The 26,541-nt window shown below is 43.2% G+C and overlaps 1 protein-coding gene across 7 annotated transcripts in view; it reads left to right on the top strand.

Moving 5' to 3' along the window:
- ENOX1 (ecto-NOX disulfide-thiol exchanger 1) overlaps window positions 1–26,541 on the top strand; it is a 614,655-nt gene that overhangs the window by 1,233 nt on the left and 586,881 nt on the right. The window contains exon 2 of one of the 7 annotated variants that reach the window (XM_057532920.1): window positions 1,132–1,190. The exons of the other annotated variants lie outside the window; for them this stretch is intronic. The gene's annotated coding sequence lies outside the window, so the exon portion shown is untranslated. The remainder of the gene's footprint in view (window positions 1–1,131; window positions 1,191–26,541) is intronic. 7 annotated transcript variants of the gene reach the window in all.

Below are 26,541 nucleotides of genomic sequence, written 5' to 3'. Positions count from 1 at the left end.
TGCGCGCCTCCCACGGACGCCGCCCCTCCCCGACCACCCCACGTCCTCCCCCTGCACTGCCACGGCCACCCCATAGGTTGGACACCTGGGGCTTGCGGGTTCTGATTGGCTGAAGGCGTAACCCCGCCTCCTTTCCGGGGAGGGGGGTGGTTTGGAGTGTTGTGGTTGTCATCCCGCGGCGCGCACTTGGGGGAGGTGGGGTCGACAGGTGGGGAAGCCGGGCCCGGTTGGATCCTCGCGTCCCATTGTGTATAGCTACACTCTCATCCGCCTTCCTCCAAATGCGCTCCTGCTTTTCTCCTTTTCTGTTTTTTTTCTCAACATTTTGCTGCTGTGATATTAAAAGAAAAAACTGGCTTGTAACCTTCTTTTTATTAGTATTGTATTTGCTCTGTGGTGGAGATTTTTAAAGCAGATCTAGAAGAATGAGGGAAACAAGTGCTTATGGGGAGGTTCGTGGCAAACTGGGATGCAGATTTGAGTCTGGTAGTTTGGAGAAAGTAATGGGTGCCTAAGGGTTATGAAGAGGGTGGAGAAAGTGAGAAGGAAATTGTTTCTTGGTGAGGGCCAGACGCAGGTGAGCAACCTTGAGAAGCTGAGGGAGAAGGAAGTGGGTCATTTGTAGGGTGAGACGTGAAGGAGAAACCCGGATGGGCGCTCCCGGGAGCGTTTTGCTGAAGATGGCTCTCTCTGGAAAAGTAATTTTGACTAGTATTCAGTTCATTATTTAACACACTTTGTTTGTTTTGCTAACGTTGCCCTTTTGATAGATTTTATAGTAATAATGTCAATCCACGTAATGGGTTTTGCTTATTCCAGTTTCTTGCAATATATCGATTTGCAAGTGGTAATGAATTTCAAAAAGTGAATTTCAAAGGCTCCTTTAGAGGGATGCACTAAATAGTTAAAGTGCTTTGGTATATTGTGAAGGGAGACGGATGAGCATTGCATAAAATCCAAAGACTGTTCTGGCATTATTTAGGGTCTTTGCAGAAATATATGTGTGTGCGTGACACTGATTTCTCTTCATTTCAAAGCATGATTGCCTCTGGCACTTTCCAGCTTTAATTCCTTCAGGCTGTTTTGATGTTGTGTCTGTACATCTAAGAATATTGTAATTCTTATCTTTAGAAACCTTGTCAGTGGAAAACAAACAGCAACTGATGCAAGCTAATGTTGACAACTTTATAGTGAGTACACTGTGCATTATTTTATTTGTAAGCTAGTGAAATATGCAAGAGTAACATAGCATGACTGTTATTCCCTAGGAACCAATATCAAAACAAAGTGGGGAATCACATGAGGCTATTCCAGGGAGCACAATTCAATTATTTAAAAAGTGAATATATGTTAAGATTCTTGGGTGTAAAGAAAAGCAGAATATTCCCATTTGAATTATTATCTTTGTACACAGTGGTAGCAGATGATTTGAAGTAAAACAACATATTAAATATGTTTGATGATTCCAAAGTAGATAGTAAAGGCTTTCCATTTATAATTTTTATATAGGTAGAATTACTTTTCTGACTGAAGAACTTTGTATTCAAGGGACAGAATTTGATACATCTGGCAAAATTGGAAATTATTGCTATTGTTGAGAAAATAATTCTTACTATGTTTTCATATCTCCAGGTCATGCTTTGATTTGCCCTCAGGGATTTAGATTCTAGTTTTTGGCCTATCAAATTGAGATGGGTTGGAGGTAGGTAGAACAAAAATGTATATAGTCACGCGCACACACACACACACACACACACGCAAAATATATGTATGTATATCAGCACACAGCTATATATTTATACACATAATTTGGGGGTACATTCAGTGTGTTTAGTTATATATATGTTATTGTCATCCTTAGAATTTTTTCTCATTTCTTCTTGCGCAAACGGTGGCCCTGTTTTAAACTATGGAAAGCATTATCACCAGTAAAATTGGCCAATAGATCATGGAAACAGACAATAGTATTTTGTTGCTTGGCAACCACCTACTGTGAATGAAAAACAAAGCAGTGACAGCTGCTTCCACATCCTTACACTCATAACTGTAGCTCAAGCATCGCAACCCTCCAAACGAGACAGATCTACTAACAACTTTCATTTGAGGAAGGTGAAGCTGTTTCCTTTTGGGGATGTTTTTAAAATATACATTTAAAATTTTTATTATAATAAGAATTATATTGTTATTGTGGGATGAAATGAAGCATCTAATTTCAATTGCCCTCCTAAGCCTAGTATAAACTGAAAAATGCAAGACTGGGAGGATTGTTTAGACCCTTCTCATTCTTCCCTTCATAGTCATTAAGCACCGTAAGCACATTTTCTGCTGCCGTCAGATGCTCTTAGGATTTTACAAAAACTTGAGTTCTCTGTGATACCTAAATAGGTGACTGGATTTTACTGCCAGGAGGGAGTTAGGCGAGACTGATGCTTTGGCCTAACCCTTTAGTTTTAAGGGACAGTGAGGCACGGTTAGGTGTTGTGACTCGAGCCTGGTTACAGAGTCATCTCCAGGATGTCTTGCCTTGGGTCACACTTGAAAAATTTTCTCCTGTTTCCTCCCTCAAATTATTCTTTCTTTGTTCTTTACACAGAATTTGTAACCAAGATTTTTATCCTAATAAAGATACTTAGAAAATACAATAATATTTGGGAGTCAAAATTCAGTGTTGACACCAGGCTACATTATGGTTTTAGATGCATTGTGTATTCAGCCCTCAGTCACGCAAAGTCCTGTGACTTTCCACCTCTTTCCTCAAACTGGGGAAGCCCAGTCCTTTGCTTTGGTAATTGTTTACATCTTTGGACAAGCTTTAATGATCTATTATTCTGTAAATGAATTTTAAACGGGGATGAGATTGAGGATTGTGTTGGTCAGCTTGTACACGTGCAAGAGTTTAACCATTACAGCTAATTAATCACGTGTTGTGGTCTGTCTGCAACGTGAGAGATGTACTGTTGATCTAGTGATCTGGGCTCAAAAAAAAAAAAAGATACAAACGAACTTATTTACAAAACAGAAACAGACTCACAGAGAGCGAATTTATGGTTACCAGGGGTGAAGGGTGGCGGGGTGGATAGATTGGGAGTTTGGGATTGACATGTACACACTGCTATATTTAAAACAGATAACCAACAAGGACCTACTGTATAGCACAGGGAACGCTGCTCATTATTTTGTAATAACCTAAATAGGAAAAGAATTTGAAAAAGAATAGATACATGTATATGTATAACTGAATCACTTTGATGTACACCTGAAACTAACACAACATTGTTGATCACCTATGCTCCAATATAAAATAAAAATTAAAAGAAAATAGACTACATGGGACAGACTGTGTAGCTGCATAATCTTCGTTTCAGTCTTTTATCAAAGCTCTCTTGCCAAATGTATTACCTGAAGCCTGCTTGTGGAGGACAAGTCATCTATCTGTGAGAGATGGCAATAGTGCAGATTGCTTCTGAACTCTGAAATGATAATGAATGGAGTACTGGATGGCGAACTTGGATCACATGTGCATTATTAAGGCTTTTTTCTAAACTTAGGCAATGTATTGCATGTGTGATAGGTTCCTTATGCTATTTTAAAGAATCTGTATTCTGTTATTTATTATTTATGACAAAGGTAGTCAGTTAACTTTAATACACCTTAACTGGAAGAAAAACTTGGATTGGACTGGTTGGAGAAACAATGTAGTGACAGTATTAAGTACCATTGCAGAGCCATTTTCACCAGAAAAGCATGCACTGTAGCAGATTTGTAGGGGGGAATAAATTGATTTACAGCATGTTTAACCTAGTTTTAGAAGTCTGCTATAACTTGTTCTAGCTAGAAGGATTTCCAAGCAGAATAATAATTTCGCAGATTTCAAGTGAACGTCACTGATTTTTAAAATCATTTTTCACAGTCTGGTTGTAGTTTGTTCAGGACAAGTGCTTGCTTTGGATCCTCTAGGATTAATCTGAATTTTAAGGTTATTATTATTTTAAAAAATTCAGAACCATTTCTCTTTGCGTGGCATGATGTTAAATATCCTGTAGTTCATACATTTAATTTATTCCACTGGAATCTTGAAATTTAATTAACTTCCCTCTCCTATCTTCATGTTCTCGAGAATGTGTGTATGTTATGTGTTTGCATTCTTTTCCTTTTCATGGTTTTCATCCTAATGATAGAGCACCAAAGGGCCTGATTTGTATTTTTTTCATACAGTAAAGAGAAGTTTTAAACAAGAGATATTTGCGTTTTCCATTCCCTTATGTCAGCTTCTGCTATTATAACCTGTAAACTCTCACCCACACAAATAGGATGATTGCTAAACAAGCAAACAAATAAATATTTATCCAAGCAGCATCCCATTTGTTGCCCTCCAGGCTGGCCAAGAAAGCATATTTTCTCATTCTTAGACACACATATACTTCCACACCCACCCACATACACATTGAGTTTTCCTGTAGATTTTTTTTTTTTTTTAAAGAGTGGACGGAAATAGTATTTGATTGGGAGACCTGTGTATGATAGATTTTAAGTAAAGATGATGTATTCAGATTCTCAGAAATGTAGCAGCAGAGGAAGCATTAAATTGAATTATTCCCTTTGGAAAAAGTTCAAGTTTATGCTGAGAACATAACCCATGACCCTTACAACAGTGCCCGGAACAGAGCCTGCCACGTGGTAGACACTCAGCATGTATTTTGTGGAGTACGCACCTGCTGCCTCCTTTATGTGATGCTGCAAATATTTCAGTCTGTATCTGCATGAATAGCAAAAGTTGGGGAAATGGAGGAGAAATGACTGTACTTTTCTAATTGTTTCTGGCCCTGTATAAAAACATGTCAAAACAACTAACTTAGCCAGTGATATTTTGGAATATACTTCTTGTCGGTGTAGAAAGTTATACCAAGGGTATTGATTTTTCACAAATACAGCCGTCCTAAGTACAGAAGAGCTCTTTAATAGCCCGCAGCAGCATAACAAAGGTAACGGCAGCTGGGCCGAAGGAATACTTTATTTAGCTGGAGCTGGAGGGTGAAATCTGTTCGCCCCAGTGTAATTATCCAGACTGGAGTGTGGCCAGGGCGCTGTGGTTAATAACCCAGACGGGGAGAAAAGCCGCCGATGAGGTCTTTAGTGACTCCGACTGTCCAGACCTCTGCTTTGGTTTTTAAGAGAGCATCCTGAGTAGCTTGAAAACCACAGAAGCTGTTGTGCATTTAAGGGATAGAGCCCAGCGTTACCATCGAGGTCCCAGGTACCAAATTTCTGGTGATTGGAAGAAGTCTTAATCCTGAGAGATCAGTGGCATTGAAATAAGACTTTCTTCTTCATCCTGCTCCATCTTTGTGAAGTATGTGAAGGGCGACCGTGTCTCTGGGGACAGCCCTGGCAGAATCACCAGGTAGGGTAAAGCCTGACAGGCTTCCAATTCCCTGTAAAGCATCCTTCACCTTTCCACCACTACCTCTGTTGTTTGTCTCGCTTGTAGGGTTTATTTCACAGTTTTGTAGCAGCAAGTGTCTGTTAAGGTGTATGCTGATCAAAGGTTATAGAGCTTTTCTGGAGGGATTCCTGAGTGTCTTCCGTATATTAGGGGCTCAATAGATATTTGTTTCATTTTACTACTATTTTGAGAGATAGGGAAGATAGTTATGTCCACAGAACCTATGTAAGTAGTACCATACTGTTTCCTTTTAGGATGATTTCTTTAACAAACATTTATTGAGCATTTACTATATGACTGGCATAGTATCTGGCTTTGGGGATCATAGAGTAATATTATTAAGGCACAGTTCCTGCTTGTAGCAGAGAATATGCTGCCTGCAGGGAAGACTTGCAGGAAGTGCACAAGTTCAGTGTGGTTTACAAGTGACTGTGATGGGGGGTGAGGGGAGAGGAAGTTTGGAGAGCAGGGCAGGGGGCAGACCATGGAAGAACTAGTAAGACCCATCAAAGATTTTGAACTTTATGATCTGGGTCAGTGTTTCACAGTCTCCCCGTTCTTGCCACAGTACTGATTCCTGGGTCCCAACCCCGGCCCCCCGAATCAGACTCTTCAGGGACACGCCAAGTCAAGTAGACACATTATGCCTGGATGCTCACCGCTCCCATGCACATCTGCAGAATTCTTCTGCAAGCACCTACTGTTCTCCACCCGAGGGCTTTCTCTCTCACAGGTGGGGCAGCTGTAGGGCAGCGAAGTTAGATGGCCCCAGGAGTGGACCTCATCCAATGACTGAAGAGAGCTGGGTGGCAATACGTTAGCATCTTGGCCCATCAGGTGCAGAGACTGATGTGTTCCTACGCTGTGTCCCAGGATCCCCTAGTGAGACTGATGGCGTTGCCCATGGTGGCTGTCTGCTCGATAATCTGGGCTTTGTTGGCTGCCTTCCTTTCCTGTACTAGTCCTTCCTAGGATCCGTTCCCACACGAATAGCTTGCATTTAAATTCTTTCATGGACTTCCCTGGTGGTCCAGTAGTTAAGACTCCACGCTTCCACTGCAGGGGGTGCGGGTTCCATCCCTGATCAGGGAAGTTCCGCATGCCACGCAGTACGGCCAAAAGAAAAAAAAAAAAAGGAAAAAAGTAAATAAATTCTGTCTCAAGGTCTGTTTCTGGAGAAACCCAATGGAAGATACTGAAGAATCTGCTTCATTTATTTTTCAAATAATGCCCCCACTGGTTTTCTTCATTAGGCAAATTTGGGCACTCCGGCCTCAGGTGATAGAGGGTTACTGAAGAATTAAGGTGAGGGCATCGTTACTCTTGATTTGCAGCTGAGAACGACCTTGCTGGCAGGCGAGTGGGGAATGGATTGACAGAGGAAGAGCTGGGGGCCTGGAGACCAGCTAGGAGGTGGCGGTGCCTAGACAAACAGAGAAGATAGTGGCTGGGAGGCTGGAGATGGGGAAAGGATGCAAGAATGATTTGGGTGGAAAGCTGGCTGGAAAAGTCAGCAGGACCAAGAGGCCGGAGACGCGTGCTCACTTAGCTCATCCCAAGACGGAGACATCAGGCCTCCACCCGCGGCTCGGCCTGCTGTCCCTCCAGCACGATACCCCCTAAAGGGCTGAGACGCCTCTGCCTTGCCTGTAATCGTGGTCAGGCTCTCTAGAGTTAAGTAGTACAGTTCTGGGCATAAATAAAAGAAGACAGAAAGATAAATTGAAGCATATAAATAATTTACCACCAGATCATTAAAGGAAGAAAGTTATATTTTACGGGCGGGATTCGTGGAGTGGTAGAGGAGAGTTGGAGAGACGTCTGTGGCGCGTGTCCATTTTGTGAAGAATAGTGATTCTTTCCCCTCATACTCTTGGCTAAGAAGGGATTTTCATCCAGCATGAGTTTCTGGAAGACCTAGCATGCACTTCTATCTATTGTTTTCCCCACTTCTCCTGTAGCCTATATTTTAGCTAAGTGAATGAGTGGTAGCTGGGAGTGGGCTGGCTCTTTCCTCTTGGTCTGTCAAAGTGCCAGGCTTTTTTTCTGCAGTTTCTCCTGCTGGTTCTTAGGCCACCAGCTCCCAAAGGAGATCAAAGGGTGTGGAGGCTGGGAGAAGGGAAGCATGCATCCAGAAAGAGAGCGGTTTTGAAATGAATTCTTAATCACGAAATGAGCAGGTTAAGGCTTGTTAGCTGATCTGAAATAAGATCAGGCAGTCTCCTAATTGTCCCGTGCATGAAGACTGAGGTCCTGGCTCCGTCTGCAGTCAGAAAGGCAAAGGCTGAATAATCAAACAAGAGCAACCTAACACCATCATATTTCTGCAAAAGTAGCATTGAGCCAATGACAGAGAGAAGATGGAATTCTGAGAAGTTGTAGAGGGGGCCAGCACAGAGTTTACTGGGCCTTGCTTCACTGGGAGATCAGAGTCCTGACGGTAGAAACACTGCGCTTGTGAGTGTACAGACCGGAGACACTATGGGTGAAACACAGGGGAAAGGAAGAGGCCTTATTAATTTAGAAGAGTAGGCACATATTTATGATATTTTTTAATTAAATTTTTTATTTGGAGATCATTACAGATTCATGTGCAGTTGTCAGAAATAACATGGTCAGAGCCTGTGTACCCTTTACCCATTTCCCCCCTGTGGTAACGTCGTGCAAACCTATAGGGCAGCGTCACAACCAGGACATGGATCGCTGCGGTCCGCCAGTCTTGGTCAGGTTTCCCCAGTTTCGCCTGTACTCATTGGTGGGTGTGTGGGCCCAGGCGTGCACGCGTATATTTTCTCCTATTAAATACTTATATTTAAAAATTTTTTCAAAGAACCGTTTTTCCCCTAGGATTTTGGGGAAAAAATGCACTTTTTAAGACTAGTCCTGGATTAATTGTAACTGAAGAAAGGGTATTACTATAGAATAGATCCCCCAACCCGTGCAACTCGGGGACTGTGCAGAATAGATCAGGGTCACCTGCACGCAGCAGGAAGGTCAATAGGCCAGTCCGGCAGGTACGGCTTCCACTTAATTTATTCCTGTGTGACCATTATATGGCAGTAAACAAACTTTTTTAAAAGTGTATCTGTTGGGAAAGAGGCTTGCTTATTACAGCTCGCTGTGACTCCTGGTCCTCGCCCCAGGCTTCCTGGCCTTCCCCCCCTCCCCCGCCATGTGCCGGAGGCTCACCCCTGCAGGCTGTTCACCCGGGTTTCCGAGTCAGCTGGCTTGCTGTGTTCAGCCCGTGGAAGGCACGTGGGAGACAGCAGGGAGAAGGGCAAAGCCAGGGAGGGTATTTTTTTCTTTCCTCCAGCTTCACGTGGCGGGCAGAGGGAATCCCTCCCTGGTAGCACCACTCATGCTTGACAGACCTTCTCTGGTTCTAGCTGCTCACGAGTGACCTTGGCCCGTGGACTCCAGCAGCACCCCCTCCTTCCGTTGTCTGTTGTCAGCCTAGGCAAGGCGGCAGCTTCCTGCTGTTGCTCATCTCTGGATTATCTCACTGTCATGTGTAGGCTCTCTGCTCCCCCATCACCTGAGTAACCAATTCTCTCTCGTAAATTTCCTCTGCGAAGCATACTTGAAGAGATTCCTATTTTCCTAGTTAGACAGTCCCCAGGTCCTGAAAGCGTGGGCATGGTGTAACTCTGATGACGTTTTCCTCTTTCTGACATTCTGGCTTCTTCCGCTGCAAAAGTCTGGCCAGCTCCAATCCTGGCAGAAAGTACCTGCGTTTGGAATGTCACCCCTCCCACCAGGAGCCTCCATCCTTTTACTGACTATTCATCCCCTCCTAGTCTCTGGTTTTCCAAGCACTAATTTCCCTTTGTCAAATTTATTCGGCATTTTGGCAACCTCTCCTAGTGTCCTTGTTAGTTTGTCCTTGAGCTCCTCTTTTACTAACCATCTCTACCTTATTTTCTGCCGGTGGTTCTTACTGACCTCATCTCCGTGTGTAATATCCTTATGCCCGTATTAACATGTCGGTCTCATGACTCACTCCTGAATGCCCTCTGGTTTACGGGTTATACCTCTGCTACCTAAGGATTTGGTTTTGCTGGCACTTCACTTTCCTGCACAAGTACGCTTTCTTTTTTTTTTTAATTTAATTTATTTATTTTTGGCTGCGTTGGGACTTCGTTGCTGCACGTGGGCTTTCTCTAGTTGCGGCGAGCGGGGGCTACTCTTCATTGCCGTGCGTGGGCTTCTCGTTGCGGTGGCTTCTCTTGTTGCAGAACACAGGCTCTAGGCGTGCGGGCTTCAGGAGTTGTGGCTCGCCGGCTCTGGAGCACAGGCTCAGTAGTTGTGGCGCACGGGCTTAGCTGCTCCGCGGCATGTGGGATCTTCCTGGAATAGGGATCGAACCCGTGTCCCCTGCATTGGTAGGCGGATTCTTAACCACTGCGCCATGAGGGAAACCCCACAAGTATGCTTTCTAAATGTGTTTTCAGGGTCCTCCACCTCCTCTCCTATAGAAATGTATGTGGTTCTGTAACAAAATCATTGGTAAGAACGTTAATAAGGATGCTTTGGGAAGAAGGGAATAGGACTCAAGTAGCATCTTCGAGGCTAAAGCAAATTTAGAAGCCACGTCAGAGGAAGCCAAGCTGGTGGCTGGCTGGCATGGTGGCCTCGCGCACTACCTTAAGGACTCTGCTCGGGCTCCTTCCCCTGTCGGAGAGCAGTCTTGTTGGTTGCTCCCATATTGGTCCCATAGTTGGCTGCATTGGGCAGCTTTGTCCCTTCTCCGGGGGGGTCCCCAGCCAAGCACAGAGAGCTGGGAGTTGGAGCAAGGAGAAAGCTTTCGAGCTATCTCCTACTAAGATGCCAAGAGGTCGCACAGACAACCCAGTTGTAGGTGCCCCGTCCTCAGATGTCAGGAGCAGTACCTTTAGGCATTGCAGCGCACATGGGGTTACTCTAAATTCACCACCAGGTCTAAGGACTGGGGCTTAGGAAAGTCCAAAGCTTTGGCTAAAGAAGAATTTTAAGTATTGAAAAATAGCCTATGGCATGGGTAGTAAATGTGCTCAGGTCCTGATGTTCTCCTGCCCTTGCAGGGGGAACAGGGCTGGAGAATGTCCTGTGGGCTGGTGCACAGAATTTTGCACAGATGGATCTCCTTGGAGCTGGGCCACTCGCTGGCCTCTGCTCTGCACGGTGATCCCAAGTGTTGAGAGCCGGGCGGGAGGACTGTGGATTAGGTGGCTCTGGGTGAGCTAACAATGGAAAAGAAATAAGCTTATTTTAAATGGGCATAAACTTTGAAGGCGAGTAATTAAGACACACTTCAGCCTCTTGGACAAATTAGGGTTCTAGTTAATACAAATGCAAGATTGGAAAGAATAAATCACTTGCACACCTATAATCACTGAAGAACAGTTTGTTTAGTAACAAAATACCAATTACGCCTGCTCTTATGTGAGTTTCTCCTCTATTTCCCTTTAAAAAAAATCCCTCAGAACAGACTGAGTTGAAGGTCCTTTCTTCCTGGGTTGGATTCTACGCACTTTCCTTCAAGAAAGTGGTGCCCATGTGAGGGCAGCCCGCGCTTTCTCCTGACATCCATCTGAAGCCTGGTCTGTTACCCAGTTCAGTTGCATCTTTCTGCAAAGGTACAGCCTCCGTTTCTTTCCTTATTACTCAGCGATGTGCAGTGGCACAAGGAGAGAGTTTTTTTTATTTTTTAATTTTTATTTATGGCTGTGTTGGGTCTTCGTTTCTGTGCGAGGGCTTTTTCCAGTTGCAGCAAGCGGGGGCCACTCACTCCTCACCACGGTGCGCGGGCCTCTCACCATCGCGGCCTCTCCCGTTGCAGAGCACAGGCTCCAGACGCGCAGGCTCAGTAGTTGTGGCACACGGGCTTAGTCGCTCCGCGGCATGCGGGATCCTCCCAGACCAGGGCTCGAACCCGTGTCCCCTGCATTGGCAGGCGGACTCCCAACCACTGCGCCACCAGGGAAGCCCCAGGAGAGAGTTTTTAAATGGAATTTTCTTGAGCATCGGGGACTTGATTCTGTCCAGAAACACAAAGCAGGTGCTGTAGCAGGCAAAGAGGTTGCTTTCTGTGCCTGGTGGGGGTCTTCCATACTGTGTTGAGTTGGCCCTAAGTAGTTTCTGATTTTTCTCATCTAGTTATTAATGTCGACATATATATTTTATTTTATTTTATTTTATTTTTTTAAATATTTTTTTAAGTTTCTCAAGATTTTTTTTTTTTAATTATTTATTTTTATTTTTTTGGCTGTGTTGGGTCTTCGTTTCTGTGCGAGGGCTTTCTCTAGCTGTGGCAAGCGGGGGCCACTCTTCATCGCGGTGCGCGGGCCTCTCACCGTCGTGGCCTCTCTTGTTGCGGAGCACAGGCTCCAGACGCGCAGGCTCAGTAGTTGTGGCTCACGGGCCTAGTTGCTCCGCGGCATGTGGGATCTTCCCAGACCAGGGCTCGAACCCGTGTCCCCTGCATTAGCAGGCAGATTCTCAACCACTGCGCCACCAGGGAAGCCCCCATCCTAGTATTTTTGGAGTTACCTTATATCTACAGGATTCCTGCTACTTCAAAGAGATGTTTACTTCACTTAACTGATTTTAGAGCCAGAGTTTTTGAGACTTTATAGTCAGAAGATCCTACAAGCTGTAGTAAAAATCACCAATAAACAGATCAAGATTTTTGTCTTTGACTTCTGTTTTCCATTTGCCTTTGGTACGTGTTTCTAACCCAGTGCCTCCTCTCAGAGATGTCACTTCGAGCCAAGTCTAAGCCACTCAGATGTTTCTATCCTAGTGGTGTTTGGATCTTTCAGATAATCCTCTTCCTCCCAACAATTTACGTAATATGTTTGGTTAGATTATACCTTTAGAACTGAAAAAGCTCACAGAGAACATCTAGTTTTCTAGTTTGCTTGAAGTGATTTAAAGTGACTGTAATTGTCCTCCACTGCTGAGGAGTGGGGTTAGGTTTCGGGGTGGGAGGTTTTCCCCATGAGAGAAGGGTGTGGGTGTCCAGCAGCAGCCGAGGGCTAAACCCTCTGCATGGCAGCGTGATGGCCCCCCACGCCAGCCACCCCTGGGTGTTTTCTGCTCACTGTCACGTGCGTTACCCCCTCTCTACCTCCCGCCCTCCCGCCACTGCCACTTTCCCTTTTTGGAAAATGAAGTGCTCAGCTTCTTGAAGATGTTTCCTTTTGATTAATATTATTTCCACTCTTCTAGAAAGACACTTAGGCACCTCTGGCTGTGTTTCTTTTTCAGCATGTACAAATTCAGATCTTCAAGCAGTTTCATTGCTTTGTCATGGAATTTTATAATGAAATAATATTTTGAGTGCCTGGGTAGCATCTTCAATTTTTTTTTTTTTTTTCCCTCGGAACATTTGGGTTTGGAGAGGGATATGAGGCAAAGCCGTCCACTTATTTTACACTAGAGGGAAACAGAATCAGTAAATAGCCAGCTTTTTTTAAATCTTGATTTTTCTGTGCCCCCTCCCCCCAAAATGCATGTTGTTGTATGGGAGCAAACACTATACAAGAATACAAAAAGGAAAGGAAAATTCTTCAGAAATAATACAGTTAACCATTGTTGACATTTTAGTAAAATTCTTCCAGGAATATCTCTCTGTCTCTGTCTGTCTTTCTCTGTCTCTCTGTCTCTGTGTGTGTGTGTGTGTGTGTGTATATATATATATATATATATATATATATATATATATATATATATACACACACACACACACATGCATATATATATATTACATATACACACGTACATACACACACGAGATACAGATAAAATTCTAAATAAATGGAATTTTGCTGTACATGCTTTTCTGTAATCTGCTGTGTTGTTCTAATGACATGTTCTGGGCATCTTTCCATGTCAACAAATATATCTCATCTTTTTAGTGACTGAATAGTTGTATTAGATGCTTTTCATTGTAAGTAATGCAAATCCCAGGACAAACTAGCTTAGATAATAGGAACATACTGAAAAATCCAGGAGGTAGGGTCTTCAGGCATGATTTAATTGGGATTTAGGATTTCTTTCTTTATAATTTTCCCTTCCCTGCTCTTTTTCATGCTCCTCATGGTGGCAAAATAGCTGTGGTTCTAGGGGCCCATTCACTGTCCAGAGAAAGAGAGCTTCACTTAATCATCAAACAAACAAATCATCCAAAAAAAAAAAAAAATCCTGGCTTCCTTCTACTTGGACCATTCTAGGTAAAGTGACCAGGGCAGGGACTTCCCTGGTGGTCCACTGGTTAAGACTCCTTGCTCCCAATGCAAGGGGCCCGGGTTCGATCCCTGGTCAGGGAACTAGATTCCACATGCATGCTGCAGCTAAAGATCCCACATGTCGCAGCCAAATAAATTAATTAATTAGTTAAAAAAAGAAGCGACCAGGGCAGTGTTCTGATTGCTTCAGATTTGGGTAGAAGTTCATGCTAATCCCTCTGGACTTCGTGTGTAGGAAACGCAGAGTACTGGTAGAAAAGAAGGGAAGCAGCTTGCTGAGGAGGTTGGCTGTTAGATTTTACCCTAGGTTTACTGATAGACATTTGTCTCCAGTTTTTCAATCTAGAAATCATTACTGCTCTAAGCATGCTTGTAGGTACATCATTTTACACTTGGGCAATAATCTCATTTGGGTAAATTCTTATTAGAAGAATTGCTGGTTCAAAGGGTGTGCCCATTTTACAGTTAATAGCCATAAGCCATCTAAGCTATAAAACCACCCTTTTGCCAGTTATACATTGAAATCCTTCAACTGCCTGTTGGGAGTTTTTATTTTTTTACTTTTTAGCTTTTGAATCTTTAAGTGGAGACTTCAGACTTACAGCAGAATTTCAGCTGTCACAATTTCTCTGAGCAAGACAAATGTGACGTGACAAGAATTGAAGGTTATTCAAGGCTTGTGTGGTGTAAAATGTTTCACCAGGAAGGCAAGGAGAAAAGGATGGAGAGGAATGCATTCTACCAGCTGCAAGTCTAGTGCTTGATGGGCGATGGCTCAGGGATGGGCTCTTTGGCTGCCATCGGCACGTGCTCTGCATTCACCCCGTCACTGTCTATCTCACATCTCAGTGTGATATGAAGACAGGCCAGACATGATTGGAAATGCTGGGAGAGGATGGTCATTCATACATTTACCCTGCACTTTCAACTGTAGTACATCCGAACTTCTTGCAGTTGAATTTAGTAGGAAAAAGCTAACTTGGAAATCAGTGATCTCTCGGATGGTAGGACCTTGTGTACCTTGGTCATCCTTTGGAGGAAGTGAGTGGGGAAGCTCACGGGAAGACACACTTTCAGGGACCCAATGGCAGTGCGATGCTGTTTGCCGGGATAGCGTTTGTTAGTGTGAATGAGAATGGTGCGTGAATGGAAACCTAGCAGGAGAATTACAGTTAGCATCTTTTGAGTATTTTCAGGCACAGTTTCAGATGCCATCCTGTTGGATCCTCATGGCAACCTTTTCTTATGCCAATAATAAGAGGAAACCAAGGCTTAAAAAGATTGAGTAACTGGTCCACTGTCATAGCTGGTAAGTGGACGAGGTGGGAATTTTGAACCCTGTGTTCTGTGATGCTCCTTGTCTCCCCAGTAGAAATGATTAGTAGCAACACGCTTTGTTTCTTCTGATGATGCAAAAGAAGGAATATAATGTCTAGTATTAAGATATGGCATTGAAGAGATTCACCTGAGAATTGTAAATGATAAAAGGGACCGAGAGTGCGAATGGCCCAAATGAGGTGTGTGACCCAGAAAACAAAGAAGTTGCATCAACAGTGACAAAGAGAACAGGCTTCCCTGTAGGAACTGACTGCAAGGTGGGAGTTTCATGAGCATGAGGCATGTAGAAAGGGGCCAAATGGAAAAATGCAGGTAAGATAAAATGTATGAAATATGTGAGCATGTTCCAAAGCTATGCATAGGCTAAAGAAATATAAATTATTATTGTTAAATTAGATATGTTTGTCACAGAAACATATTTCCACAACAGCATTTTATCACCAGGTAGAGAAGTGGCGGAGTTTTGGAGATGCGTGAACTTGGCTGCTACGTTGTTGATTTGGGTTCAGAACACTAGAAGGATATGGCTCGATGAAGTCAAATAACATCCTCATCAAGAAGAAGAAGAAAAAGGGCAACTTATAAATGAAGCACAACGGTATCAGGGTGCAAATACATTTATATGGGAAAAGAGAACGTTAGGGTATAGCATGCTTTGTGGAGAAAAGTAATGCCTTAACCTCACAGGAATGGAATTACGTAAGACAGGGTCAGTTCTTCTGACATTTAGAGTAAGGAAGAGTTGTTTTGATCGTGGGTCAAAAGGAGGGCTGCAGCTCTCTGAGTCTCTGCCTGATGCCCTCCAACTCACTGCCGAATACCACGTGGAGCCGGGCAGCACCAGCAGGTTAAGTGGCCCCAGCGAGTCTCCTCTTGAGACTGGGAACCAGCGAATTGCTGTCCTCAGGCTCCTGTCCGCTGCCGAGCACAGCCCGTGTCTGTGATGTCTGCCAGTGGCCAAGGTGATTCAGAGCCACGGGGGAGCGTGCAAGGCTTTGGCGAGTGCCCGGCTGTACGTGGTAGACCCCACTCATCGTTAGTGCTTTGGTGGGAGCTGAGCGCATCCTTTCCCACTGATGCTCTAATGAAGCCGTTACAGAATATCTGCTAGAGTAGCTCCTTTGTCATCTTTCCTGGGAATCAACTCCACTGCCCGGTTGCGCTGATCATTAAGAACTTCCTGAAGCGTGTAGCCCAAACTCTTCGCTCCTGGGCTCCAGGCGGCTGTGGCCTGCCCTATTTGGCAGTCGCCGTGAGTAGCCGTGAGCACTAGTGATGCTATTGGCCGAGTTGTTAAACAGAAGCTGAAGAAAGTTCGGCTCCCTGCATCCTTCAGGGCAGAGCTCCTGGTCCCAGGGTGAAAAACAACAGAAACAGCCACTGCAAGTGTCATTGAGTGGCACACCGTGAATGGCCTTCGATGCCCGACGGGGGCATCCGTGCCTCAGTGTAGAAGATGCTGCTGCAGACTTCCCGAGCTCCGAATCTGTGCTCCTGTCTCTTTAGTCTCCAAATCTTAGCGTGAAATATTTAGTACCCTAGGAAAGCTAAATTAATGGTGAGTCAAAGTAATTAAGGCAAAGTAAATAATCTCCAAGGTTCTCATTCCCCGTGAAACTAATTTCATATCTTCTCCTTCATGTGTTAAAAATAGTTCTCTGCTAATTCAAGATGCCTGTGCTCTGTGTTGGTGAAGTGCACTTCAGTTCTATTGAAAGGATGCAGATTAGAGAGTTATTTTCAATGGGGCAATTTTTTTTTTTAAGAGAGACATTTATTTTGGCACCAGGAGAGCATGAATCTCTTTGGGTGAGCAGAGCGGTGGATACAGCTGTGGCCGGGCAGCTGATGGGCCAACTCGCTTATGATCGCTTTCAGCTGGGATAGGTTTTTCATCCTTAGAGTGAGGACTCTCCGTTTCCAGCCTTCTAGCCAATGATCAGCTTCGTTTAACTCTTTTGCAGGATTTTGACTGGTCATAGCTTGACCTTGAATATGTCTACACGTTTAGAAACTACATCTGCTTAGTTCTTCTGAGCGAGGGGAACGTTGGGACATGAATGTCATTTTAGAGTCTTTTCTCACCTTAAAATAATCATGACATATAACTAAGGGAACAGTTGTGAAGCGTATGGGTTTTTAGGCATCAGTGTACCAAAGCGGTTCCTTCTACAACTGAGCTATAGCAGTGACAATGCCCCATTGTCCCAGGCCCGCAGGGGACATGGTGCTTTGGCTTGAGTGAGGAGAGGACACTATGCTTCCACAAGCTAATGGAACAGCTTTAGGATTTCTTACTGTTACAGCAGCGGTCTTAATCAAGTGAGAGAATTCTTTCTCTTTTTGTGACAAGAGTATTTTGGTTAGGAAGAACAGAGATATTTGAAGAGAAACTATAAAAACTATACAAAACTATAAAATATATGCTATATTCAGCATATAGTCCTCAGTTACCTACAGCTGAAGTGTGAGATCATCATTCTGCTGTTGGTCCCTCTCAAGATCCTTCAGTTCCGTTTGCGGTTTTGCATTTGAGGTGACAGCATGCGGGTGGAATCTGCAGTATTTAATGGCCATCACAGAGTGGAATCTAGTCACACATCCGTGCAGAAAACTGTGGTTAATTAATGGAAGGAGAAGCACATGTAAAGAGACTTAAATGATTCTCTGACTTCTACATATTTAGTTTTAGTGTCAGGAGAACGTTTTTTTTTTGGACAGTGAAGTGTCCTCTTTTGCTAAATTTTAAATTTCTCTCCCTGAGAAAAGAATATTGAAGTTGAGTTGAGTGTAGGCATGTGGTAGGTATGGGGAATAATAACTTTTTTTTTTTTTTTTTTTTTTTTTTACTGTATGTGAAGATATACTATATTTGTACACTGTGGTGTTTGTTTGAATATTACCATCTTTATCATCATTATTACGTACATTTGTACAACACGTAACAATGTGCAAAGCACCATCTCATCTTTTGACCATCATGACTTCTGAATGAACTGGGTAACGATTGTTATTCCTTCTTTACAGGTGATGAAACTGAAATTTGGTAACGTCAGTTCATTATTCATTCTTTCATGGATCCATTCTTTAGTTCACAAACTTTTACTGCATGTTCTCTCGTGTTCCGACAGTTCTGAATGTACAGAGGTGAGATGATCCCTGTCCCCGAGGAGCACGGCGGCTGCAGAAGGAAGTGGGCAGGCATAGATAACTAACCCTGTGTCGTAGGCACACTGATGCAGATGGTGTTAGAGGCGCCTACAGCGAGGCACCATCCCTTGTGACCAGGGAGTGGAGGTACCATTCACACAGGTGAGAAGTAAGCTGGGCTCCAAAGCGGTTCTCCAGGTAGAGAAGGTCATTCAAAAGGGAGGCACAGGGCTTCGCTGGTGGCGCAGTGGTTGAGAATCTGCCTGCCAATGCAGGGGACACGGGTTCGAGCCCTGGTCTGGGAAGATCCCACATGCCACGGAGCAACTGGGCCCGTGAGCCACAATTACTGAGCCTGCACGTCTGGAGCCTGTGCTGCGCAACAAGAGAGGCCGCGATAGTGAGAGGCCCGCGCGCCGCGATGAAGAGTGGCCCCCGCTTGCCGCAACTAGAGAAAGCCCTCGCACAGAAACGAAGACCCAACACAGCCAAAAATAAATAAATTAATTAATAAAAAAAAAAAAAAGGGGGAGACACAGAGGCACAGCAGAACATAGTTATGTCCAGGGAGAGTAGTGGGAAGCGGCTGGAGCACTGGAACACATGGCAAGTACAAGAACGGGCAGATGAGGCTTGGAACGTCACATAGCTTGTCTGTGACAGAGCCAGGAAGGTACAGGGCTCTCTGCTTCCTAGTTTGACGTTTCTCCTTTACACTAGGTTCTTTGTTGCCTATTTACGTTTTCTTTTTTTTTTTTTTTTCTAAATAAATCGTTAGCACCCTCTACACAAGCCATGTTAAAGAAAATGACAAGTGGGGATTTCACTTGACAGGGTTAGCCCAGGTAGCTAGAGATGTGGCTTCTTGCATTTTGGTCAGCGTGTGAATGTGTGTGTTCTCTGTATGAGCTGAGGTGAAGCGACAGTGGAGGCGGGGCCGAGGCCCAGATGTGCTCAGTTAAATGTTCTGACAGGTGAAGCAAACGCTACTTCGTCAACCCAACAGGCATGCTTTTTCTGCCTGACCCTGGCCCTAGGTTAGAGGTTTCCCAGGTTATGTATAGTTGGCACTCGGAAATCTAAAAGCTTTTAGTAATTATCCTGAAGGGGATTTTTAAAAGCTGTTTCTCAGGTTGAAATGACTTTTTGTTCACAGAGCTGAGTGAGTGCTGGAAATAATTGAAAATGACTTGAAGAAGGGGAGGGTAAAGTGGAGGTAAGGCATATTAGCTGCTGGCTGAGATTATTGCTTGAAAGCAGGCGGTTTTGTTAGATTCCATACACTGTATGTGGTGTAAAGAACAAACCTTTCCATTTTTTTTTTTTTTCCTGAGAACCATGATGCTATCTCAGTAATTGAAAATAATCTTCTAAAGTTGCTCTTTAACTGGATTTACACAATCCCCTTTCAAATCAGCTGTTATCTGCCCTTACATTTCACAGTTAATGTTGCTGTCTGCACAGCCCCTGCTAACAACAAGATCAAGTGTAACTCTTTTCATGATTTGAAATAAAGTGTTTCTATTGTAATTATCCCGGCTCCTGGTTGTGCCCGTTTTAAAAGTGGGCTCATTTCTCAGCTGGGTTTATGAGGATGTTTCCTTGTGGAATATAAGGCATTCTGTTCCAGCAGTGTTTTCTTTCACAAACATCTCAAGGATTTCTCTAACTCTCTCATTTTCATTTTTTTTTTTTTTTTTAACGTTTAGAAACATTTTCATAGATATTTCAGGGCGGGGGCTGGGATTAGGGAGAGGGAGGTCTGGGCCGTTTTTTCTTCTGCGACACCGAGTGACACTTGGGAGGCATCACATCCCCTGTTTATGTTTTTGTCGACCTCATTTTGGCAAAATGAGAAAAAAACCCACTAGGCCTATTAAACTGCAGTAGGCAGGTTTTAAATTGGTGTTTTTCGTGGTGGTGAGAGGGTAAACATTGACACGTCCTGCCAGGGAAGGTTGTGCAAAGCTGTGGAGTCTCCTTTGGAATTCTCCTGGAACAGGATACATTCTCATATGTTTAAGATACAGATTCTCTGCAGGTCTTCTGTGTCTGTGCTGATGCACGTAACTCTCTATTTCCAGACTGTGCTCACATTTTATTTTTAAGTTGCTATGTTATCCCTCTTGCATAATTGATCTACAAAAGCCTTTTGCTTATTCCAGGCTAGCAAAAATTTCAGTGACGCATTTTTTAAATCAAAATTGCTAATTGCTTACTTCCTCAAGGAAGACATCAATCAACAGCCCTGGAAAGATGCAAGGACATTAAGTCCTATGTACGTTGGAGTACTGAATCCATCAGAGACTTGTACTGAGGAGGGTCTCAGTAGTTAGTATTTGTTACTGGTATTTTGGGAAGTGAACTAAGGATAGGGCTGGGGATAGAAGACACTAACTGAAGCAACTAGTTGCTTTTAAGACTTCTTTTAAATACAGTCCACAGGGCTCCACTTCACAGTGTCCGTTGCAGTGGTCACACTGATACCTGACTCTTCCATTTAACAACAGTGGTCCCTTAAACATTTTAAGCCAAATTTCCCTTGGGTGCAAAAGAAGAGGATTGGACAGAATGACCCTCTAAGATTCTCAACTGCTTTGAATTGATGAATTCTGTTAAACCTGAAGAATATTCAGTGCACCCATATACCAGTAATAAAGAGTGTAGATTTATGAGCCATCGTTAAGCTACATGGCCTGCCATTTTAGGCTCTCCACTGTATTGATCAGCTCCATTAGTAGGAATAATTGAGAATTGACTGAATCATTTAGGCACCCTCTTAATTACATTAACTAAAATATAAATAGTGCATAAATACTTCAGGCTTCATACAACGTGACACTTTTTTCTTAAAATATCTTCTGACTTTAGGTACAATAAGTATGTTTTGCCTCGTGAATAGTAAGAGAGTAAATATCTTGCCTAATTCCCACAGTTGGCTACCCACAGTGCCTTTTCTTTGGATGGTAGGATTCCAAGTGAGTGCTTGTCCCAGATTATTAACTTCCTTCTGGTGAAAATGGATACCACTGGCTTACTCTGGTTGGAGGCAAGAGATCCAGCTTCTACTCTTCTTTCTATATTGTGTTTTGTCTGGTTCAATACTTAACTAGTAGCACTACCACTTAAAGGACATACAGGAACAGTTGTAGGAAGTTAAATTCAAATTTTATCCCCTGGTTAACTAAACAGCTGTGGAAGTTGATAAGGAAGAAACTCAAACCTGAGAGTTAAAAGGAAGCTAACTTCTCACCCCCAATTATCTCAGAGAACTGAGACTTGGCTTTCCTGTAGAATAAATAATCTCTCCTGACCTGCACACCTTTTCTTCTTTCTTCTTAAGGGTAAACTGTCGACAGCACAGGGAGTAAAGGGAAAATTGGAGGGAGGTATGCATGGAAGAAACGGGAACGGCTGCATCTGCAGCTCACATTTATCTTAGAGCTCCAAGCAGAAAGCACACAGTGGAAAGAGAGACCGAATTGGTAACAAAGTTTAAATTGCCCCTGAGCTGCTTTAATTGATGCGCTTCTCAGAGTAGTGGAGATGTTGCCAGAAGAATTCTGCATGCTTTTGCCAACAGTGAGCTATCCCTCCAGACGGATCTCAGCAGTCCTGGCCATGTCACGTGTAGCCGGGCACTTTAAACATTATTCTCCTACCTGTACTAGTACGTCCAGCTTTATTTGACATCTGGTGTAGAAAAAGGAGGAGGATGAGCAGTAATTAGATTTGCAGGAGGCGGCAGCCTGACCTAAAGAAGGACACAGACGCCTGCTTTTATTTTTATTGTTTCCATTTCTCTTCCTGTTCTCCTGCTGACTGCTTGGAATGCTGTTTCCAACTCCTCTTCTGTAAAAGTTTGTAGTATTTTACTCATTGAGGCTGGGAAGTGACACAGATTTGGCTTAAAGCAGTGAGAACATTGTGAACACTTAAAATATCATATAACAAGAATCCTGGGAGATTCAGCGGGCGCAAAGGAGGAGAAAGGACGGCGCCACGGTCCCTTGGGTTGATTAGCGAGTTGAGGCGGGGCGCAACAGTGAAATTCATCTGAAAACAATCCAGTCTAGTCCAGAAATAGTGGGCGAGGAGTTGATATTTGTAACTTGCTAACGCAAAGTCCTTTCGGTGAAAATGTGTAGATGGTTTTATATACTGTCAGAGAATGGTGTGACTTTTTCCACTGTATGAAAAGTACTTTGAGAGTTATTGCACTTATCTCAGCAATTTCAAGGTGACAAGTCCATCTGATGATGTAGAAGGATGAGAGTATTTTCCTGTAGGTTTGAGGTACTTTCCGTAAGTTTTTGTATGAAATAGGGTGGTTTTCTTCAGACTGAAAACATCTATTAAAAGATTTTTACTGATCTTAGTTTTGAGGAACTTGCTTTTTCTTACCTCTGTTTCTCTATATCTGAGAGGAAAATCAGGTATCTTGTGGGCAGTTTTGCTCTGGAGTGCTTGGGAAGCATTGTTTCCTGAAAACAAAATGAGGACCGGGGGGCAGGAAGACCCTCAGGCCTCTTTCTGTGACTTTGGGCAACTCAGAATCTTGGTCGTCACAGCTTCCCTCTCAAAGGATTAATAATTATACTTGCTTATCGTTTTGTTTTGTTCTGTATCTCAGGAATTTGGGGAAAATAAACAATAGTACAAATGTTTGAGCTCTTCGTAGGGAAAAATGCAATATAATATCAACTGCATAATGCGCACTGCCAGGTCGGTGGTGTTTTTTCTACTTTAATGCTCTGGAAGTAAAGTCAGGAAAGCCCAGTACCCCTCGGCCCCCTGAAAAGATTTTTCACAAATGCCATGCATCTGACTTTTGTTTTAGGCAAAAGGTCTTTTTACTTTATTTGTTTGTTTGTTTACTTATTTAAATTTTTTGGCTGTACCGCAGGCATGCGGGATCTTAGTTCCCCGACCAGGGATCAAACCCGCAGTGGAAGCGCAGAGTGTCAACCACTAGTCCGCCAGGGAATTCCCTGTTTTTACTTCAAATTTAAATATGGTGCCTGCTGTTTGGGTTCCCTTGGAAATTTTCATTTTTGATCTAGCTTAGAAAATACAGGAGGAGAAGACACAGCTGAAGAAAGCAGGTTAGAACGGAGGAGTGGTGGCGGAGGCAGGCAGCAGGGACTCGTGCCCCAGGAGTCAGGGGGCCCTAAAGGAGGCAGACCGTGTCCCTGCGCTGGGGTGTGTGACGCGGCTCAAACAAGCGGACGTCCCCTGGGTTACCCGGAGAGGTGGGGGAGGGCACGGACGGACAGCAGGCTACAGCCGGCTGCCAGAGTTCTGGTCCTCTACCTACCGGGGCAGAGTTCAAAGTGAATAGGTGGTACTGACATTCTCAGAGATCACCAGGGGGGGCCTTTGAAGAGAGACTAAATCCCAATCATCCGTCCGTTTTAGTGATGCAGAGGACTGTACAACTTGTTGCATTTTAGAAGGATTTAATGTTTTGAAATTGTAAATAAAATTTTAGCACAGGGTGATGCTTTCCAGCTTTCTAGAAAATACACTTAGCCGGGCCAGAATACTCTTTGATGATGGCAGGTAAATGAAGTGTTTGTTTTCATTATCTAAATGGGAAAAAAAAAATTGAGCTGTTTTCACATTGTATGGAAGAGATTAACTTCCTGTTGATGATAACCTTTCAGATGAGTAGACGCTTCTGCATCCAGTGAGGTCTTCCCAAAGCCCCTCTGTAATTCCCATTACTGAACATTTTGTGGTCAATAAACAATTATGTTACTCTCCTGAAAGAATATAAGTCTCATGAAGGCAGAGATCATGTCACTCTTGCTCATAGTTGTAGCTGCAACATCTGATATGGTACCAAACACAAAGGAGATGCTCGGTAATTATCTGTTGAATGAACGAATGGATGGATGGATGGATACATTTAAATATAGTGCAGCTTGATGTGCTTGTACGTTGGCTGGATTCAGATGCCATCAAAGAAGTAAGTATCTTAAAATGTTGCTTATATCTACAAACTGAAGCGACATCACTCTTTATCATTGCAAGGTGATATAAAATGGAAACCATTAATCCTTATTTTCAAAATGCTTATCCCGCTGACTTTGATGTGCAGCCTGTAATGTCTGCACCGAGCTATGATTTAGAGTTTTACAATTACATTTAATGCTGAAAGATACTGGCCTCTCCATCAGATCCCTCTCCATCACTTTTTTTTTTTTTAAAAGTGAGACATTTCCTTATTAGGCATCGTGCAGCATAGCCAGAGGGGTTGCAAAGTTAAATGGGGATAAGTTTAATTTAACTCTTGGGTTATATGTTTAATTACATATTTTTAGGTGTATCGTAGAGACTAATCAATTTCCAGCCCAGGTTTTCATTTACTTATCTTTCTGACACATGTTTTCTTTGTTCCATTCTACAGCTTTTTCTAAAATAGAGCTGTCTTTCTCAGTTTCCTTGCCCTTGAGCAAATAAGGTCTCCTTTCCCTTGCTTTAGGTCTCTTTTCTAGTAAGCAACTGGACTACGTGAATTGCTACTGTCTACCTTGCTGTCATGCCCTGCCCCGTGCCCGGAAATCTGGCTGGACATTAAACAAACAAAAATACTTGTTTATATGTGACTATGTTTATTTATTACTATTTGTTACTATATGCATTGTTACTACTGCTATTACTGTTATCAATAATAACATTTATTGAATACTAACTATCCTCTAAGAGCATTATAAATATCATTTCACTTAACCATCTAATTTAGGCCCTATTAGCTAAGTACTATTCTATCCCTGTTTCACAGATAAGGAGCCCAGGGCTTATAAGTCAACTCGGTAACTTGCCCAAAGCCATTCAGGTAGTTAGTTTTAAACTAAACTTTTTATTTTGAGATGATTGTAGATATGTATTCAGTTATAAGAAATAGTATCGAGAGATACTTTGTATCTTTTACTTAGTTTCTTCAAATGATAATATCCTGCAAAACTATGACACAGTATCATAACCAGTGTACTGACAATGATATAGTAGAGATACAGAATATTTCCACCACCACAAGGGTCCTCCACATTGCCCTTTTTGTTATTCCCAAACCCGTCTCCTCTCCTCTTGCCCCCTCCCCATAGCTGTGACCCCAGCAACCACTAATCTGTTTTCCAGATTCTATAATTTTGTCATTTCCCTAGTAAATATATAAATATAAATGTAGTATGTGGCCCTTGGGGATTGGCTTTTTCTCACTCAGTGTAACTCTCTGAAGACTCATCTAAGCTGTGGTGTGTACCAGTAATTTGTTCCATTTTATTGCTGAGGAGTAGTCCAGTTTTTTACCCATTTTCTGTTGAAGAACTTCTGGGTTGTTTCCAGTCTTTGACTACTATGAATAAAGTTACTGTGGACATTCATGTATAGGTTTTTTGTTTGAACGTATCCCAGGTCTTTACTCCTCTGGGATAAATGCAGTTGCAAGAGTGCAGTTGGTGGGAGTTTCATGTTAAGTTTTATAAGAAACTGCCGAAGTGTTTCCCACAGTGGCTGTCCCGTTTTACATTCCCACCAGCAATGTACGTGTGCTCTGGCTTCTCTGCAGCCTCACCAACATTCGGTGTTACTAGTATTTTTTATTTAGCCACCTTGATGGGTATTTTTAGTGGTATCTCAATGGTGGTTTTACTTTACTTTCCCCTGATTCTTTGGTGAGATGTTCTGCATCTGGGTGCACATGGCAGCATGGCTCAGGGCTGGCTGGGCCCCAGTCTGGTGGTTGACTGACTGTCAGCTGGAGTGATGAGGACAGTGGAACCGCATGGCCTCTTGTCTCCCTTCATCCAACAGCCCAGCTTGGTGACCGGGCAGGGTTCTGAGAGAGTAGACGTTCACAAGGCCTTTTGAGACCTAGTTTTGGAACTGGCGCACTTTTACTTCCCCTGTATTCTGTTACTCAAAGCAAGTCACAAGGCCAGCCCCGATTCAAGGAGTGGGGACATAGACTGTCTACTTCTTGAAGGGAGAAATTGCAAAGTTAAATATCCAAGAGTATAGATACAGGGAGGAACAGAGAATTGGGGGCTGTTTTGCAATTAATATACCACATCAGGTATCTTGTATAATTATCTTCCACCCATTTTTCCCTTCATAACACACATTAACCTTGTACACTAGTGTACCTAAGTACACTATTTAGTGTACTTAGTGAAAATATATTTGACTAGGAGTTGGAAAGTCGTGTGTGTGTGCATGTGTGTGTGTGTGTTAAGATATTGGATTAAGGGTTCTTAGTGTTATCCAGCTTATTTACAAACATTTACCTTTAACACATGCACAGTTGACTTCTGCCTAAATCTCAGTGGGACAGTTATAATTAGAGAAGATTATATTTTCATCTTTTTTGTAGTGTGT

This window comes from Balaenoptera acutorostrata, chromosome 18, assembly GCF_949987535.1.
Source record: "Balaenoptera acutorostrata chromosome 18, mBalAcu1.1, whole genome shotgun sequence".
Taxonomy (NCBI): Eukaryota; Metazoa; Chordata; class Mammalia; order Artiodactyla; family Balaenopteridae; genus Balaenoptera; species Balaenoptera acutorostrata.
Note: the sequence above shows the minus strand (reverse complement) of the source record. Positions and strands in the feature narration are given on the sequence as shown.